The sequence below is a fragment of the Bos indicus x Bos taurus genome, chromosome 22 (genome assembly GCF_003369695.1).
Source record: "Bos indicus x Bos taurus breed Angus x Brahman F1 hybrid chromosome 22, Bos_hybrid_MaternalHap_v2.0, whole genome shotgun sequence".
In the NCBI taxonomy this organism is placed as follows: domain Eukaryota; kingdom Metazoa; phylum Chordata; class Mammalia; order Artiodactyla; family Bovidae; genus Bos; species Bos indicus x Bos taurus.
In genome coordinates, this window is record NC_040097.1 from 22,929,752 (window position 1) to 22,946,262 (window position 16,511).

The 16,511-nt window shown below is 40.4% G+C and overlaps 1 protein-coding gene and 1 pseudogene across 3 annotated transcripts in view; both read left to right on the forward strand.

Moving 5' to 3' along the window:
* SYNPR (synaptoporin) overlaps positions 1 to 16,511 on the forward strand; it is a 300,656-nt gene that overhangs the window by 216,475 nt on the left and 67,670 nt on the right. The window lies entirely within an intron of this gene.
* LOC113880733 lies at positions 4,251 to 5,916 on the forward strand (annotated as a pseudogene).

Here is a 16,511-nt window from a genome sequence, read left to right on the forward strand (position 1 = left end):
TCACCAAGGTATACAACATTTTGTAGTCCAAATAACACTGCTTCCTAATGTCTTTGAGGTTAGCAGTGTGAAAGGGGCATTTCACATAAACCCCCTGCCAGTATGGCCATGCGCAGTAATAAGTTTTTCAAGCCTGTTCTGTCAGGTCGATTGTCCATCCCAGGTTTTTACAGAGCATCCATTCTCTGTTAAAATGAAGAACATTGGCTGCATTATGTGGACAGAAGAAAGCAATAAAAGGACATGAAAGGAATATCTGTTTTCAAGGCAGCTGAGAACAAGTTGCAGGCTTGGTGTAGCCGCTGTCCCCATTTGAAGAAAATAAGCCCAAGTGGCTGTGTGGAGGTGGTAGTTCATTTTAAGCCATATTTAAAGACTGCTTAGAGACACACTGGCCCCAATCCAGACCATGGTCAGTCGTCTCTTGGTCCCACCGATTAAAATGAGGCAGACACTAGGCCCCGGACATATTAGGCACAGACCAGCAAGGTTTGACATCCTTGTATTCTCAGTCCCTGTCCTAAGCAATTTAGTACATTTCCCAAGAAGGCATAAACCTTGGAAACGGTAATATGCCATGCTAAGAGAAAATAAACGATCCTCTGTGGGCTAGGCTTAATTTTGCAAACTCCATTTCCTGGAGATAATTGGCCACTGGACACTTGCAGGAGGATTAGTTGGCTGAAAGTTTCATCTCCTCCCCTGAAATCCTCCCCAATCCTTCCAGCCTGAATTAATCTTCTCTCTGTTGTGCTCCTGTAGCCCTTGATCTCTACCTCAATTGTGACTCTTATCACAGCCTCTGTTGGCATTAGCGCTATTTCTGTGTGTCTTATCTCTCCTACTAGACTCTAGGCTCTCTAAGGAACAAGACTCAATCCTAGTAATTCTTGTATTTATAATATCTAGAACAGGGCAGGTATGTCCTCATTAAATATTTATTGAAAAACTGAAGGATGGATGGGAAGAGGATTTCCTGGTTTTCTCCATCATTATCAAATGTCACTTTCTCCTATCACATGTAGTTTCAGTCAAATCCTTTGGAGGAAAGGTCTGGAACACTTGAAAGATTCTGAAACTTTAAAGGAATAGCAGATCGAGAATGGACTTGTGGACACAGTGGGGAAGGCACAGAGTGGGACAGATGGAGGAAGTAGCATCAACATATATACGCTATCATGTGTAAAATGGATAGCTGCTGAGAAGTCTCTGTATAACACAGGGAGCCCAGTCTGGCACTCTGTGATGTCCTAGAGGAGTGGAGTCGGGGCAGGGGAGGAAGGCTCTCGAAGGAGGGGATATATGTATAATTATGGCTGATTCACATTGTTGTACAGCAGAAACCAACACAACACAACAACAAACCAAAATTTTTTTGTAAAAAAAAATTTTAAGTGGGAAAAAAAGGAATACGAGAATTTCAAGGGAGTTTGTGATGAGTCTTTTTGAAGATTAAATGAGTTAACAGAAACTGGCTATAAGTAGCTCTGCTTCTTTTGGAAGGTCTGGGAGTGCACAGGGGCTGGAGGCAGACTATGTACGCCTAGGAGTTTGGAGGTTGCAAGAATACGATTTGCCTTTGAGCAACAAGTGAAGTAATTTATTGGAAGGTCTTAGGGAAGTTCACATAATGAAAGGAAATACAGAGGAACTGGGCTCCAGAAAATACAGGAAATGGGACAACTCAAGACATATATACAGTTGAAACTAAGAAATGACTTTAATTTATAGTCAAATCTGTGCATTGCTTTGGAAATGATTCAACTCAACCCCTCATCCCATTCTTATATAATACCACTCAAGAGCCTAAATCCAGAAAAATAATCTATTATAGTTGTCTAAATTGGACCACACACACACATCCTTGGCTTAGAAATGTTCCTTTTGAGGAAGAAATGCTGTCTCTCAAAGAGATGTGATTCCTCAAAAGAAACCAAGGTGCTACTAATAAGAGAAAGAAGAATAAGTGCTTGTCAACCAAAGCACAGCTAATGCCCGTTAAAGTTTACCTTGGAAAATGTGCAAATCAGAAAACCACTATAAGGGATGAAACTCCCTTAGAGCTAATGGGAAAGATGAAACACTAGAAAACTTCTATTCGTTAAGTAAATTAGACTTGAAATTCCAGTACAAGATGTTTGGACAAGTGCTTTCAAATAGTTTATTCATCATTTGTGTTGCCCACATATTTCAGGAGTTTTTTGTTTTTTTTTTTTTTTCTTTTTTTTACCTATTACATTTCTTAGGAAGCCTTCTTTTTTATAGAAAGATGAAAGGGCCAACCTTGAAAGAAGTCATCAAATAATGAATAAATCAGAAATTTGAATTGATGGGAGCATTAAGTTAACAAAGTCTGTCAATGTTTTTCTGTTTTCTCATGTGGGTATGGGACCAAGTTACAGCTAGGAGGAAAGATGAGCCAGCTGATTTTGTTTAGTGAAATGGAACTTTAGGGATTGCATTATTCCATTTCCAATTTCTTTAATTAACATGTGAAAATTACATTTTGTCAACAGATACTCATAGTGTATCACCTACTAATATTCTCATGGTAAAAGTAAATAGAAAAAGCTAACATCTAAGCCTTTGAAGTACTTCTGTATATCAGATACTCTACTCAGACCTTTTACATGCATTTCTCATTTAATGTTTATAAGAACTCAGTGAAAAGAGGTACTCTCAGTGTTAGGAAAATAAGAATCAGAAAAATTATATAACTTGCCTAAGATTACACAACTAAGTGGCAGAAAATAAAGTAATAAAGTAAAATCAGAAAATACTGATGAGGAAAATGAATACACTATATATACGTTAATACATATAATTATAAAAATAACTGCAGAATTTATTTTCTGAATTGTTTAGATGAAATATACTTACAATATGCTGCTGCTGCTGCTGCTAAGTCACTTCAGTCGTGTCCAACTCTGTGCGACCCCATGGACGGCAGCCCATCAGGCTCCTCTGTCCCTGGGATTCTCCAGGCAAGAACACTGGAGTGGGTTGCCATTTCCTCCAATGCATGAAAGTGAAAAGTGAAAATGAAGTCGCTCAGTTGTGCCCAGCTCTTAGCGACCCCATGGACTGCAGCCTACCAGGCTCCCCCGTCAATGGGATTTTCCAGGCAAGAGTACTGGAGTGGGGTGCTGTTGCCTTCTCTGTACAATATGCTACTTATGTGAAATATCTAGAATATGCACATTTCTAGAAATAAAGTATATTAGTAGTTTCCAGGGGAAAAAGAATGGGAGGATGGAGTGTGACAGCTCATAGGTAGGAGACTTCTTTGGGGGGTGAAGATGTTCTGAAATCAGACAGTGGTATAGGTTGCTCTGTGAATATACTAAAGGCTATATAAATATTAAAAGCCAGGATGAATTTTGTGGTATTATATTATGGTTAATTATGTTTCAGTCAAGCTGATGCTTAAACATAAAAACCACGATCAGTCATTATCTCCCTGAGATGGTAAGTTTGTAGAGTGATTTGTAGTTCTCCAAACTTATTATTTTCATGCATTTCTATAACTTTACTCTTTGTCTACAAAATTCTTCCCACTTTCCCACCCAACCCCTTTCCTGCCTTGTAAATTTCTTATTCCTCTTTCATGAACTGACTTAGATTTCATCTCTACTAGGAAATCTCCCTGAATCCCTAGTTCAACCATGAGCTGCATTTATCTGAAGGTTCACATTTTCTTTCCAGTAAAGATCATATTCCATGGTAATTATTTGTTTATGCATCTGTGTCCCCACTAGTGTATAAGCTCCTTAGGTATTTGTGTTTTGAGGCATGTTTGGCCGGTAATGGGTACTTAGAAATGTTTACTGAATAAATAAATGCATGAATGTTTAAAGATAGAAAATTTAATGTTTCCAGGTTGAAGGATTCTGTGATATCAAGGTATTTTCTGATATCAGAAAGTGTCTTGGATTTAAACCTGAAATGCTTGGTATGATGAATTGAGATTACCTACGGAAATTCATGCTACAATGAATATTTGTTTGCCTCCTAAATGTGAGATGCTAGCTCAGTCCTCACATGTCCCAGGATAAGCTGAGCTCCCTAAGAGAAACAAATAAGTCTCCCTACCTCATGGAATTTGTGTGTGCATGCTCAGTGGCTCAGTCATGTCTAACTCTTTTGCAGCCCTGTGGACTGTAGCCTGCCAGACTCCTCTGTCCATGGGATTTTCCAGGCAAGAATACTGGAATGGGTTGCCATTTCCTTCTCCAGAAGATCTTCCCGACCCAGGGATCAAACCCACATCTCTTGTATTGCAGGCAGATTCTTTGCCACTGAGCCACCTGGGAAGCACACCACGTGGAAAATTCTTGTACAATTAACAAACTATGTTGCAGGACTCTAAAATACTTCATTGGAGTAATTAGCCTTGGTTGTCAGTAATCCAAGATATTTAAAGCTTTGAATCCTGGGTCTCTTGTGGTGGGAAATAGACCCTTTGGTGAATAAATTTTATCCAGATTACTGTGCTTCCAGAACAATGTCTCAGTGCTCTGCTACTGGAACATACTGTGGTTTGAAACATTTGAACAAAGCTATCTCATCAACAAATGTATTAGGAGTGTGCATACAGACTAGCGAACAATACAGTCCAGATGGCCAAAGGTGATCCCAAGAAACCAAATGGCAAGATGTCTGCTCATGCCTTCTTTGTGCAGATGTGCAGAGAGGAACATAAGAAGAAAAACCTGGAGGCCCCTGTCAATTTTGCTGAATTTTCCAAGAAATGCTCTGAGAGGTGAAAGACCATGTCTGGAAAAGAGAAGTCTAAATTCAATGAAAGGCAGATAAAGTGCACTATGATCAGGAAACGAAGGATTATGGACCAGCTAAGGGAGGCAAGGACCCTAATGCCCCCAAGAGACCACCGTATGGATTTTTCCTATTCTGCTCTGAATTCCGCCCAAAGATCAAGTCTACAAACCCTGGCATCTCTATTGGAGATGTGGCAAAGAAGCTGGGCGAGATGTGGAATACCTTAAATGACAGTGAGAAGCAACAAGGCAGCAAAACTGAAGGAGAAGTATGAGAAGGCTAAAGGGAAGTTTGATGGCACCGAGGGTCCTGCCAAAGTTGCCTGGAAAAACATGGAAGAGGAAGATGAAGAAAATGAGGAGGAAGTGGAGGAGGAAGAGGAATAAAAAAATTGTTAATCTTTCGCCTTGTGAATACCTTCGAGTAGGGAGCGCCATGATTGACACACCTCTCACCCAAGATGTGTCTGTTCCCATCATTAGGTTTAATACCCAGTTGGCTCATGATCATATTGTAGTCTCTCAAAGTGTTCTAGCAATTGTCATTGGTTTACATGAAGTGGCCATGTGTGTCCAAAGCCCCTGGAAACTGTATCAAAGTTGTACATATTTCCAAACATTTTTAAAACGAAAAGGCTCTCATGTTCTCCTCACTCTGTGCACTTTGCTGTGGTGTGACAAGGCATTTAAAAATGTTTCTGGGTTTGTTTGTTTTTTTTAATTTGTAAGGTGGTGTGTTAATTCTATGGTCATTGGCTAGAAATCCCGAGTTTTCAACTGTACATATCTATAGTTTGTAAAAAGAACAAAGCAACCGAGACACACTCTTGATTCTCCTTGCTTGGTACGGAGGCTGTCGGGGTGAAGCCTTCCAGAGGGGCCGTAGCTCAGGGCATACACCGTGGGGCTGGACCCGTGGACACTGCGGTGGGCATGCATTTAGCTTCAGGTTGTCTTGTTTTTGTATATAATGATATAGCATCCTGCAGTCAGCTGGCATGAGAAGTGTTTTGGATCCTTTTTAGTTGAAGTGTGGTAGTTTTAAACTGTTTTTCTTTGAACAAACCATAGAACTCTTCACTGTCAGCAAAGCCAAGAGCCACTGCACCAATAAAGTTCAAGAACCTTCTGTACTAAACATGATCTGCAATGTTCTTCTTTTTTTTTTTTTGTATGTTTAGAATGTTGAAATGTTTCTGAAGTTAAATAAACAGTATTACATTTTAAAAAAAGTATACATACAATGAATTTTGATCAATAAGATTTTTGAACTCAAATCTTATATAAGCAGCTTGCGGCATCTGAGAGATAAGAGATCACCATCAGTGAAGAAAATAGACCCTCAAAACATTGCCTTCATGGAGTTTATATTATAGAAGTGGAAGAAATGTAAGGGGAAATAATTTCAAGCAGAGAGAATAATTAGGATAAAGGTGATGTCTGATAAGTCGAAGGAGAACAGGATAACCAGGGCATAATGCATATGAGAAAGCAGTGTGATCATTAATATTATTCCCCCAGACAGACTTACTGGTCACGATTATTTGTCCCCTTCCCCAAACTAGTTTTTGCAATGTCAGTCACCATGGTCACATGAGACAGAGTATATTTCCCTGCCCATTGATGTTTAACTTGTTAGGTGACTTGCTTTGGCCAATGGAATGTGAGCAGAATGGTGTGACATTGTCCAGATGAATCCTTAACAGACATGGCATATTCCTGTCTGCCTTCCTGTGCCTCTGCCATCAGCAAGAAAAGGCCTGCAGGTAGACACGCCCCCACTTCATCCTGACTGCCAGAATTAACATGGCAATGGCACCCCACTCCAGTACTCTTGTCTGGAAAATCCCATATATGGAGGAGCCTGTTAGGCTGCAATCCATGGGGTCGCTAAGAGTCGGACACGACTGAGCGACTTCACTTTCACTTTTCACTTTCATGCATTGGAGAAGGAAATGGCAACCCGCTCCAGTGTTCTTGCCTGGAGAATCCCAGGGATGGGGGAGCCTGGTGGGCTGCCGTCTATGGGGTCGCGTAGAGTCGGACACGACTGAAGTGACTTAGCATAGCATAGCATATGAAGCAGAGCTACTCCAGCCAGAAACACAAGGGCAGCAGTAGGTGGTGGTTGTTATAAGCCTCTGAATTTGAACCTGATTTATTATGTAGACTTTACAGTGGCAATGGTTACCTCATGCAGTCTTCAAGACCAACTTTACACATTATTAGTATACCTTTGTTTCTATTTTTTCACTTTTAAAAAAACATCATTTATTGTGAAAAGGGGGCAACAGAGGATGAGATGGTTGGATGGCATAATCATCTCAATGGACATGAGTTTGAACAAACTCCAGGAAATAGAGAACAGAGAAGCCTGGAGTGCTGCAGTCCATGGGGTCACAAAGAGTCGGATATGACTGAACGACTGAACAAGAACAATTTATTGTTTATAATCTACAGTTGCCTAAACATTTCTGAAAATAGCAGTAAGTCATAAATAGAACAAACATGAGCAGAGCTATTTTATTGCAAAGAATAAACCTCATCTGACTAGACCCCTAATTTCTTCTAGCCACTTGTTTAGTAGAAGGAAAACAAAGGCCTTTTCTCTTTTCCCCACTTCTGTTTATACCTCTGCACCAGGACATCTGCTTTTTCAGTTTCCGAATTTGACAGATTTCTGTTACTTAAGAAAAAACACACAATTCTAGGTATATTTTGACATCTTTGTATGTTTGTACTAGTCACTCAGTAGATTAGTGATCCCTCACAAAGTAAAATCCACCACACAAGTGTGAAGTTATTTTTATATATAAACCCAGTTTATGGCTCATTTTCACAAGTTGTAGTTCCTAGGCTAAATTTTCCAAAAGGGGGTCAAGCTTTCATACCTATATATCCCAAATTTGAGCCATATCAGGAATACAAAAAGAAAATCAAACCTTTCCCTGCTGGTCCAGTGGTTAACTCTCTCAGCTCCCAAAGCAGGGGGCCCAGGTTCGATCCCTGGTCAGGGAACTAGATCCCACATGCTGCAACTAAGACCTGGTGCAGCCAAATAAATGAATAAATATTAAAAAAAAAAAAAAAAACCTATCAGCTCTGGTGAGAAAACCACAGGACTTCTTTCTCTTGAATCTAAATACTAAAAATTGTCTCACAATATATCAGTTATTCAGCAAGGAATTCTGTGGTGTAGGTTCACAAAACATGTCTAGCCATAGAGATGTAAGAGGTTTGGGATAGGCAAAATGAGTGAAGGTAGTCAAAAGGTACAAACTTCCAGTTATAAGCAAGTGCTGGGGATATAATGTACAGCTTGGTGACTGTAGTTAACAGCGCTGTACAGTATTCTGTATTTGCTAAAAAGCTTTCATCATAAGAAAAAAATAGTGACCGTATGTGGTCATGGATGTTGACTGAACCTATTATGATAACAATTTTGCAATATATACAAAAATCAAATCAGTATATTGTATACCCTAAAACAAGGTTATATGTCAATTACATCTCAATTAAAAGAAAAAGAATTTGATCTCTGCTTTAAGTAAATATACCCTGAGAAATGAGAGCTTCCCAGGAACCCAACTGCCAATGCAGGAGACACAAGAGAGGCGGATTCAATCCCTGGATTGGGAAGATCCCCTGGAGGAGGAAATGGCAACCCACGCCAGTATACTTGCCTGGAGAATCCCATGGACAGAGGAGCCTGGTGGGCTAAAGTCCACGGGGTCACAAAGAGTCGGACACAACTGAAGTAACTTAGCACACACACACAGAGAAATGACTTTAACAGTTTAAACTGCTGGGAGCTGTCTTACTTTGGGCTCCCCCCAAGTCAGGCCTTTTGACAGACTTGGGCACAGGGAGCTCCTGTGTGAGGTGATCCCAAGAGGCACAAGCGAACGAGTGAAGCAAGGGTGAAGAAAGTAAGGAGGACAAGCTAAAAAAATTTGCCTGCTATATTTAAAATGGATACGCAACAAGGACCTACTGTATAGCAACAGAGAACCCTGATCAATGTTATATGGCGGCCTAGATGGGAGGGGAGTTTAAGGGAGATACATATGTACCCAAAAGGCTGAGTCCTTTTGCTGTCCACCTGAAACTATCACAACACTGTTAATCAGCAATACTCCAATACAAAATAAGGTTTAAAAAAAAATTTTTTTTAATTGCATTTGTGTGCAGGTTACTACTATGGGCAACTCACACCCAATCCTGCTGGGATCCTCTGAGAAACTGTGTGGAACACACCCAAGAATCCTAAGACTAGGCACCAGGGAGGCTGGGACTTCTATCCCCCAGTTATTAAAAGCTGCATACAAGAGAATTAACCTCGTACCTTCTACTTCCAACTACCCTTACTTGCAGCAGAAAAGGCTTCCTCAGGCTAAGGGAAGCCCTCAGTCAGAGAAGAAAGCATAACGTAGGAGGTTTATCAGCATCTACATCAGCTGCCTGAACTCAGTCAGATAGGCCAAGGAGACATGGTGCAGGACACCATCTTTGTCTGCTACAGGGCACACAGCTATTTGTTCCATCAGCTAGAATGATATTCAGTATTTCCTGAGCACTTACTGTATATCAGGCACAGTGCTAATGACCTGTGTATCATATCATTTAATCCTTGCATCAGCCTCTGAGAGGTAGATACTATGATTCACACCCTCTATAGACAAAACAATTAAGAAATTTGCCAAGATGACAAAGCAAGTAAATGGTGGAGGTTTAAACATGGGTAGCCTGATTCTAGGGCTCTTTACTCATGAAAGGCTAAGTGCAGAAATCAGAAGCACGGGTAACTCAAAGATGGGAAAATAGTGAGGCATGTAATCCTCAGAAAAGGCTTCATGGTGGAAATAAACTTGAGGAGTACTTTAAGTAGTAGTTTAAAGTGGGAAAGTGCAGAAAAAGAAATGAGCTTGTATATAATAAGAATAGGGAAAGATGAATGTAGAAGGGGCTATAACGTGATGAGCATGAGTTCAGCAAAATATCCTCGCTGGAGAGTACACAGAGTTGATCCTTATTATGGAGTGAGGCACATGTAATATTACATGTAATTCTTTGTTCATTCAACAAATATGTATTGAGCATCTGCTTAATACTGGACATTGGAAGTACAGAGATTTTTTTTTTTTTTTTTAATCCAGACATGCTCTGCGAAGGAAGATCCCCATGCAGTAGATATTTGTTATTTCTGTTTTTCAGTACTGGACTCTATCTTTCAGTGAATAACCCATTCATGAAGGTCACATGAAGTTCTACTCCATCTCCTTTTACCCCATACACACACACACACACACACACACAGGGCACATGACTGTAGCCTGGCCAGTTAGAGCACCCAGCCTCTTGGCCTCCGTGATTGTATTAGAGATAGACTGTGTTGTGCTGTGCTCAGTTGCTCAGTCATATATGACTCTTTGCAACCCCATGGACTGCAACCCACAAGCCCATCAGGCTTCTCTGTCTGTGGAATTTTCCAAGCAAGAATACTGGAGCGGGTTTCCATTTCATATTTAAGGGAATCTTCCCAACCCAGCATCAAACCCACCTCTGTTGTGTCTCCTGCATTGGCAGGCGGATTCTTTACCACTGTCCCACATGGAAAGCCCTTTAGAGATGGACACATGACTTAATTTAGATTTTTCATCTGGAGCACAGAGGGATGTTTGCTTCTGGTGATCAGGGTTAATGAGTTAATGAGGTGTGGGTATGAAGCTGCCATTTTGCCCACAACTAGGAAAAAGAGTAAAGTCAAGCAGAGGCAAGATTTGAGGAATGATCAGTCTGTGCCCTGCCAGTTTGTGTGTATGTGTGTATGCTCTTGAACTCAGTGATAATAAGATAAATCTCATCTCAAACTTCTCAAAAGAAGCCCTGCTAATCCCATAGAAGAAGGGAGTTTGGTTGGTAAGCTTTTCTTAACATGTCTTCTTATTCAGTTCAGTTCAGTTGCTCAGTCATGTTTCCTTCTTTGTGACCCCATGGACTGCAGCATGCCAGGCCTCCCTGTCCATCACCAAATCTCAGAGTTTACCCAAACTCATGTCCATAGAGTTGGTGATGCCATCCAACCATCTTATCCTCTGTCATCCCCTTCTCTTCCTGCCTTAAATCTTTCCCAGCATGGGGGTCTTTTCCAGTGAGTTAGTTCTTTGCATCAGGTGGCCAAAGTATTGGAATTTCAGCTTCAGCATCGGTCCTTCTAATGAATATTCAGTACTGATTTTCTTTAGGATGGACTGGTTGGATCTCGTTGCAGTCCAAGGGACTCTCAAGAGTCTTCTCCAACACCACAGTTCAAAAGCATCAATTATTCGGTGCTCAGCTTTCTTTATAGTCCAACTCTCACATCCATACATGACTGCTTGAAAAACCATAGCATAGTTTTCTTATTAAGTTCAACCAATTAAAGATGTCAAATTATAGTACACTGGCCCACTCACCACAGACAATTAGACCCACTGAATATTTATATATGTGGGATTCTGAAATAATTGTCTAGATTTTAGATGAAAATCTAAACTTTAGGTTAAGCTTTCCTTGATTGAAGGAGCCAAATTGAGTACTGAATCCTAATTATAATCCTCCTTTTATTAAAAATCTTTATTTTCTCACTCACTTTGGTTCATGTTCATTGGCTTGATATCCAGACTATTAGGGTTGTCATAGGTTGGCCATGTGTAGAATTTCTTTCACAAGATTTAAGAAATTAGAGAAACTAAACAGAGAAATGCAAAACTAAAAGTACTTTCAGAAAAGAATGTTCTTGAATCATGGGACATATCCTGATTTAAAACAACTACTTTCTCAAGAGGACGCTTGGAATGAAAATAAAAATCTAGAGAAGTACTGCATGGTAGTGCAGGAGAGAGGTTCAATAGAAGAGAGAGGAAGTGGATTTTATCAAACTTTGAAATGCCAGTGGGTATTTCTGCAGTTGATGCCTATTCAGGATAAAGGATTAAATGGTTTTATTTATTAAAAGATTTTTATATGAGATGCTTCAGTCATTTGTAAAGAAGCTAAATTAAAGTCAATTGAATCAATATTTTTGAGCACCTGCTATGTGCCAAGGAATGCTAGGAACACAATCCCTAAATCTAGGGGACTAGAATCCTTTTCTCTTTCTCCACATGTTTTCTTCTGTATTGGCCTCATTGTTTTCAAGTAGGATCCAACATGCCTGTCTTAGGTCTTTAAGTCCAGAGGAGGAAATATGACAATTGATCAGGTCTACATCTGACATTTTTCTGGGCTCCAAAATCACTGCAGATGGTGACTGCAGCCATGAAATTAACACACACTTACTCCTTGGAAGGAAAGTTATGACCAACCTAGACAGCATATTAAAAAGCAGAGACATTACTTTGCCAACAAAGGTCCGTCTAGTCAAGGCTACAGTTTTTCCAGTGGTCATGTATGGATGTGAGAGTTGGACTGTGAAGAAAGCTGAGCACCGAAGAATTGATGCTTTTGAACTGTGGTGTTGGAGAAGACTCTTGAGAGTCCCTTGGACTGCAAGGAGATCCAGCCAATCCATTCTAAAGGAGATCAGTCCTGAGTGTTCATTGGAAGGTCCGATGTTTTGAAGCTGAAACTCCAATACTTTGGCCACCTGATGTGAAGAGCTGACTCATTGGAAAAGACCCTGATGCTGGATAAGATTGAAGGTGGGAGGAGAAGGGGACGACAGAGGATTAGATGGTTGGATGGTATCACCAACTCAGTGGACATGAGTTTGGGTAAACTCCAAGAGTTGGTGATGGACAGGGAGGCCTGGCGTGCTGTGGTTCATGGGGTCACAAAGAGTCAGACCTGACTGAGCGACTGAACTGAACTGAAGCAAAACATCAGATGTCTACTCCATGGGGACACTAAAATAAATAACTCTTGATCTCATGTTGCAAATGTCCCCATTCTTGAGGCCTCAGTCTGTGACTCACTTTCAGGGAAGAGATAAAGGATGGACAGGGAGTGAGTGCATTGGATAATCATCAGAGCGGAACATCTAAGTCTAACCTCTCTTTTCCTACCTGTAGCCTAAGAGGCCATTTGAGGTAGGATGAAAATGAAATGTCAAAGACCAGGGAGGATTCGTAATCTGAGATAAAGGCATATGCCCTCTAGGTGAGGCATGGACAGTCAGTGGGACAGAGGATATCTAGGTAGTATCATCTGCAGTTCTCATGCAAGAGCCCTTTATTGAGTATTTGCCAAGGACAGGAAGCTGATAGATACTCTACACACTCATTGGCTGATGACAATACAAATGATTGCTTAGTGTGATGACATGCATATGATAGGTACTCAATATCAGGCCATGCGTGTCCATATAACTTGAATATCAGAAATGGACATAAGAAAAATGAAGATTTGGGGGAAAGTAAAAAATCATCATTTAGAGCAGCCATTCTCAAGCATTAAGTCCCAGACCCCTCTACATTCTTATAAATGAGGACTACAAAGAGCTTTTCATTTGTGTGGAATATGTCTGTGGATATTTAGAAGATTACCAAATTAGAAATCAAAGCTAAGAAATGTATAAAATATAAAAATATGCATTTTATTAGCCATCAGAACAACAGCCACAAGCTATAGCAGTTTTCCTTCTGGAAAACTCTATCGTATACTTGCAAGAGAATGAGATTGAAAGTGACAAATAACATATTAGTATTATTGTGAAATTAGTTTTGATCTCATGAACCCCCTGGAAGGGTTTCATATATCCTCAGGGGTCTTTGAGTCACAGTGTGAGAAGTTCTGCTCTAGAGTTTTCATAAACATTAAGTATTTCCAGGGAGCTAAATAGAAATATTGAATATGAAATTACTTGCAAGAATTATTTGCAGCATATATTCACATGGTTTAGACCTTGGTTTCTAATTATCAGGGGAAGAAGCAGGATTTCACTTCTGTTCGCTTCCGTTTAAACATTCTGTGAATCAAGGGAAAAAAAACACACACATAGAAGGGTTTTGAGTTTGGTTTTGTTTGAAATCTTTCCAATGACCACTGTTTTTTTCCTTTTGAAGACGTTTGGAACCCTTCAACGAATAGTTTAGTATCAGTGGCCTCATTAAAATATTCAAAGTTTTTCTGGTAGAATCTTTGCTAGATGTTGTATACAATGGTCTTTCATAGGCGATTGGTTCAAATTGAGGTGATGTATTTGGGAACAGATGTCCTGGAGGATGGCTTGGATAAGCAGGAAGGGATTAAGCAGGACATAGTCAAGGATTACCTGAGACCCCAAACATGTATGTGGACTAGAATGGGTGAGGAGAGGAAGCTACCTCATGCCTTTTCCTGGGCAGCGTGAAAAATGGTCTCTTTTTCATTGTTAACTTCAGAGGCACAAAGTTGTCCCCAAGAATTCTTTTACAGGGATAGACAGTGTGGGATCACCCTGAGTGTCTCTCCATTCATTCCCACTAGAACTAAATATGCAAGAAAGCCATTTTCCTTGCATCTGTGTTTTGCCTGTGATTTGACTTGGTGCTCCGTTATAGGTAGCAAAAATAAACAGGATCCCTGCCTTCATGCTACTTAGAGCCTAGGAGGAGAGACAGGCAAAACACAGGTTCACAAATAAGCAATGTGACTTCAGACAGGCACTAGAGCAATAAACAAAATAAATTAAGCAGTGAAGTGGGATAATGGGATGGACAGGCCCTTTAGATTAGGTGGTCAAGGGAGGTCTCTCAGTGGTGGTGATACTTGCCTTGAGAATCTGAATGAAGAGAAAGCTGACGGTGGACAGCTTGAAGGCCAGTTAAGAGGCCCCAGTGGGCGGGGGAGTTGTGTTCCAGGAAGAGAAAGTATCAAGTGGGTGTGATGATAGCAAACAAGTGGGCAAGATCCAAATGATGTCAGACCTGTAAGCTGCAATGAGGTGTTTGCATCTGGCCCTGAGTGGGAGGGGAAGCCTTAAAGGAGAGCTTTATGCCATGGAGTGACATGCTCTGATTTATGTAAGAGATTTCTGGTTGCTATGTGGAAAATGAATTCTTAGATGTCATGTTTCAAATGCAACTTGAAAAAAGTATGATTAATCCCCTGTTGCTGGCAAAGCATCAGGAACATGGATGACATTATGTTTGCTGACAATGAAGAGCAGTTTCCATTCTGAGCTGATAAATTTATTGAACAAACTGTGTTTAGTTAACTAAGATGAACAGTGTTTCCTTATGCCTTAGACGTTTTTTTGTTTTTGTTTTTTTTTTCCCAAAAAAAGAATTTGTGTATTTGTGGTAATATTAACAACCTGAAGAACTGGAAATTTACAACTTCACGGCCACTTGACAGGGCAATAGCTTTTCAGTGGTTTAAAGGAGATTGCATTTTGTTCTATATGTATGAACGATTCCTGCTTATTTTATTATAATCTGGCAGATATATTGAATTGCCTTCCCAGCAAGGATTCTGTTAGTTTCCCTATCCTGAACATTCAATGAGGTCGTTATTATGTGAAGAATGAAATGACAGCAGGCAGAAGAAGAAAATGACCAAATAACTGCTGATAAGGGTGACTTTTTGACAGAGCAGTATAGTAATAGAACGCATTGTATTTCTAGGTCTTGGAATTCTTCTTTTTGAAAGCATTTGGATTTTTAAAAAATCAACTTTAGTAATTAGACTTCTGCCTTGAATTTTGAGCATTGGAAACTGTTTGCAATTCACCTAGGAGTAGCAACTGCAATTGCCAGTTACATGCAAGCATTACAATAAAGCTTCCCTGGTGGCTCAGACAGTAAAGCATCTGCCTACAATGCGGGAGACCTGGGTTTAGTCCCTGGGTCGGAAAGAAGGAAATGGCAACCCACTCCAGTATTCTTGCCTGGAAAATTCCGTGGACGGAGGAACCGGGTAGGCTACAATCCATGGGGTTGCAAAAGAGTCGGACACGACTGAGCGACTTCACTTTCTTTCTATTACAATAAATGTAATACATTATCTCATAATGTGAGTGTGTCTCATCCAGTCAGTTGAAGATGTGATGAACAAAAACTGAGATTTCTTGTGCAAAAAAAGGGGTGGTTGGGGGAGAAGTTCTGCCTTCAGACTGCATCATAGAAATTCTGCTTTTCCAGGCTTTGGACTTAAGTTCATGACATCACCTCTTACCTAGATCTCCAGGCTGCTGGCTTGCCCTGTGCATTTCAGACTTGCCAGCCCCCACACTCACATGAGCTAATTCCTTAAAATAGGTTCCTTAAATTCCTTATAATATGTATCCCATTAGTACTGTTTCCCTGGAGAACCCTAAGTAATAAACTCCTTTCCCCAGCAGTTCTGCTTCTAGAAATTTATCCAAAGAACATACAGATATCCAAAGATACATGTTCAAGGCAATGTTTCAGTGTTTAAAGATGGGAAATAAAATTTCCACCACTGGAGGACCATTAATAAAATTATTATGCGATGTACACTAATATAGAACATTCTAAACAATATGATAATTCATATATCCTCTAGGTATATTGGGCTTCCCTGGTGGCTCAGACGGTAAAGAATCTGCCTGCAATGTGGGAGACCTGGGTTCCATCTCTGGGTTGGAAAAATTCAACCCAGGGATCTTTAGGTATATTATTAGACTTAAGAATATGGCTGCTGCTGCTGCTGCTAAGTCGCTTCAGTCGTGTCCAAATCTGTGCGACCCAATGGACAGCAGCCCATCAGGCCACCCCGTCCCTCGGATTCTCCAGGCAAGAACACTGGAGT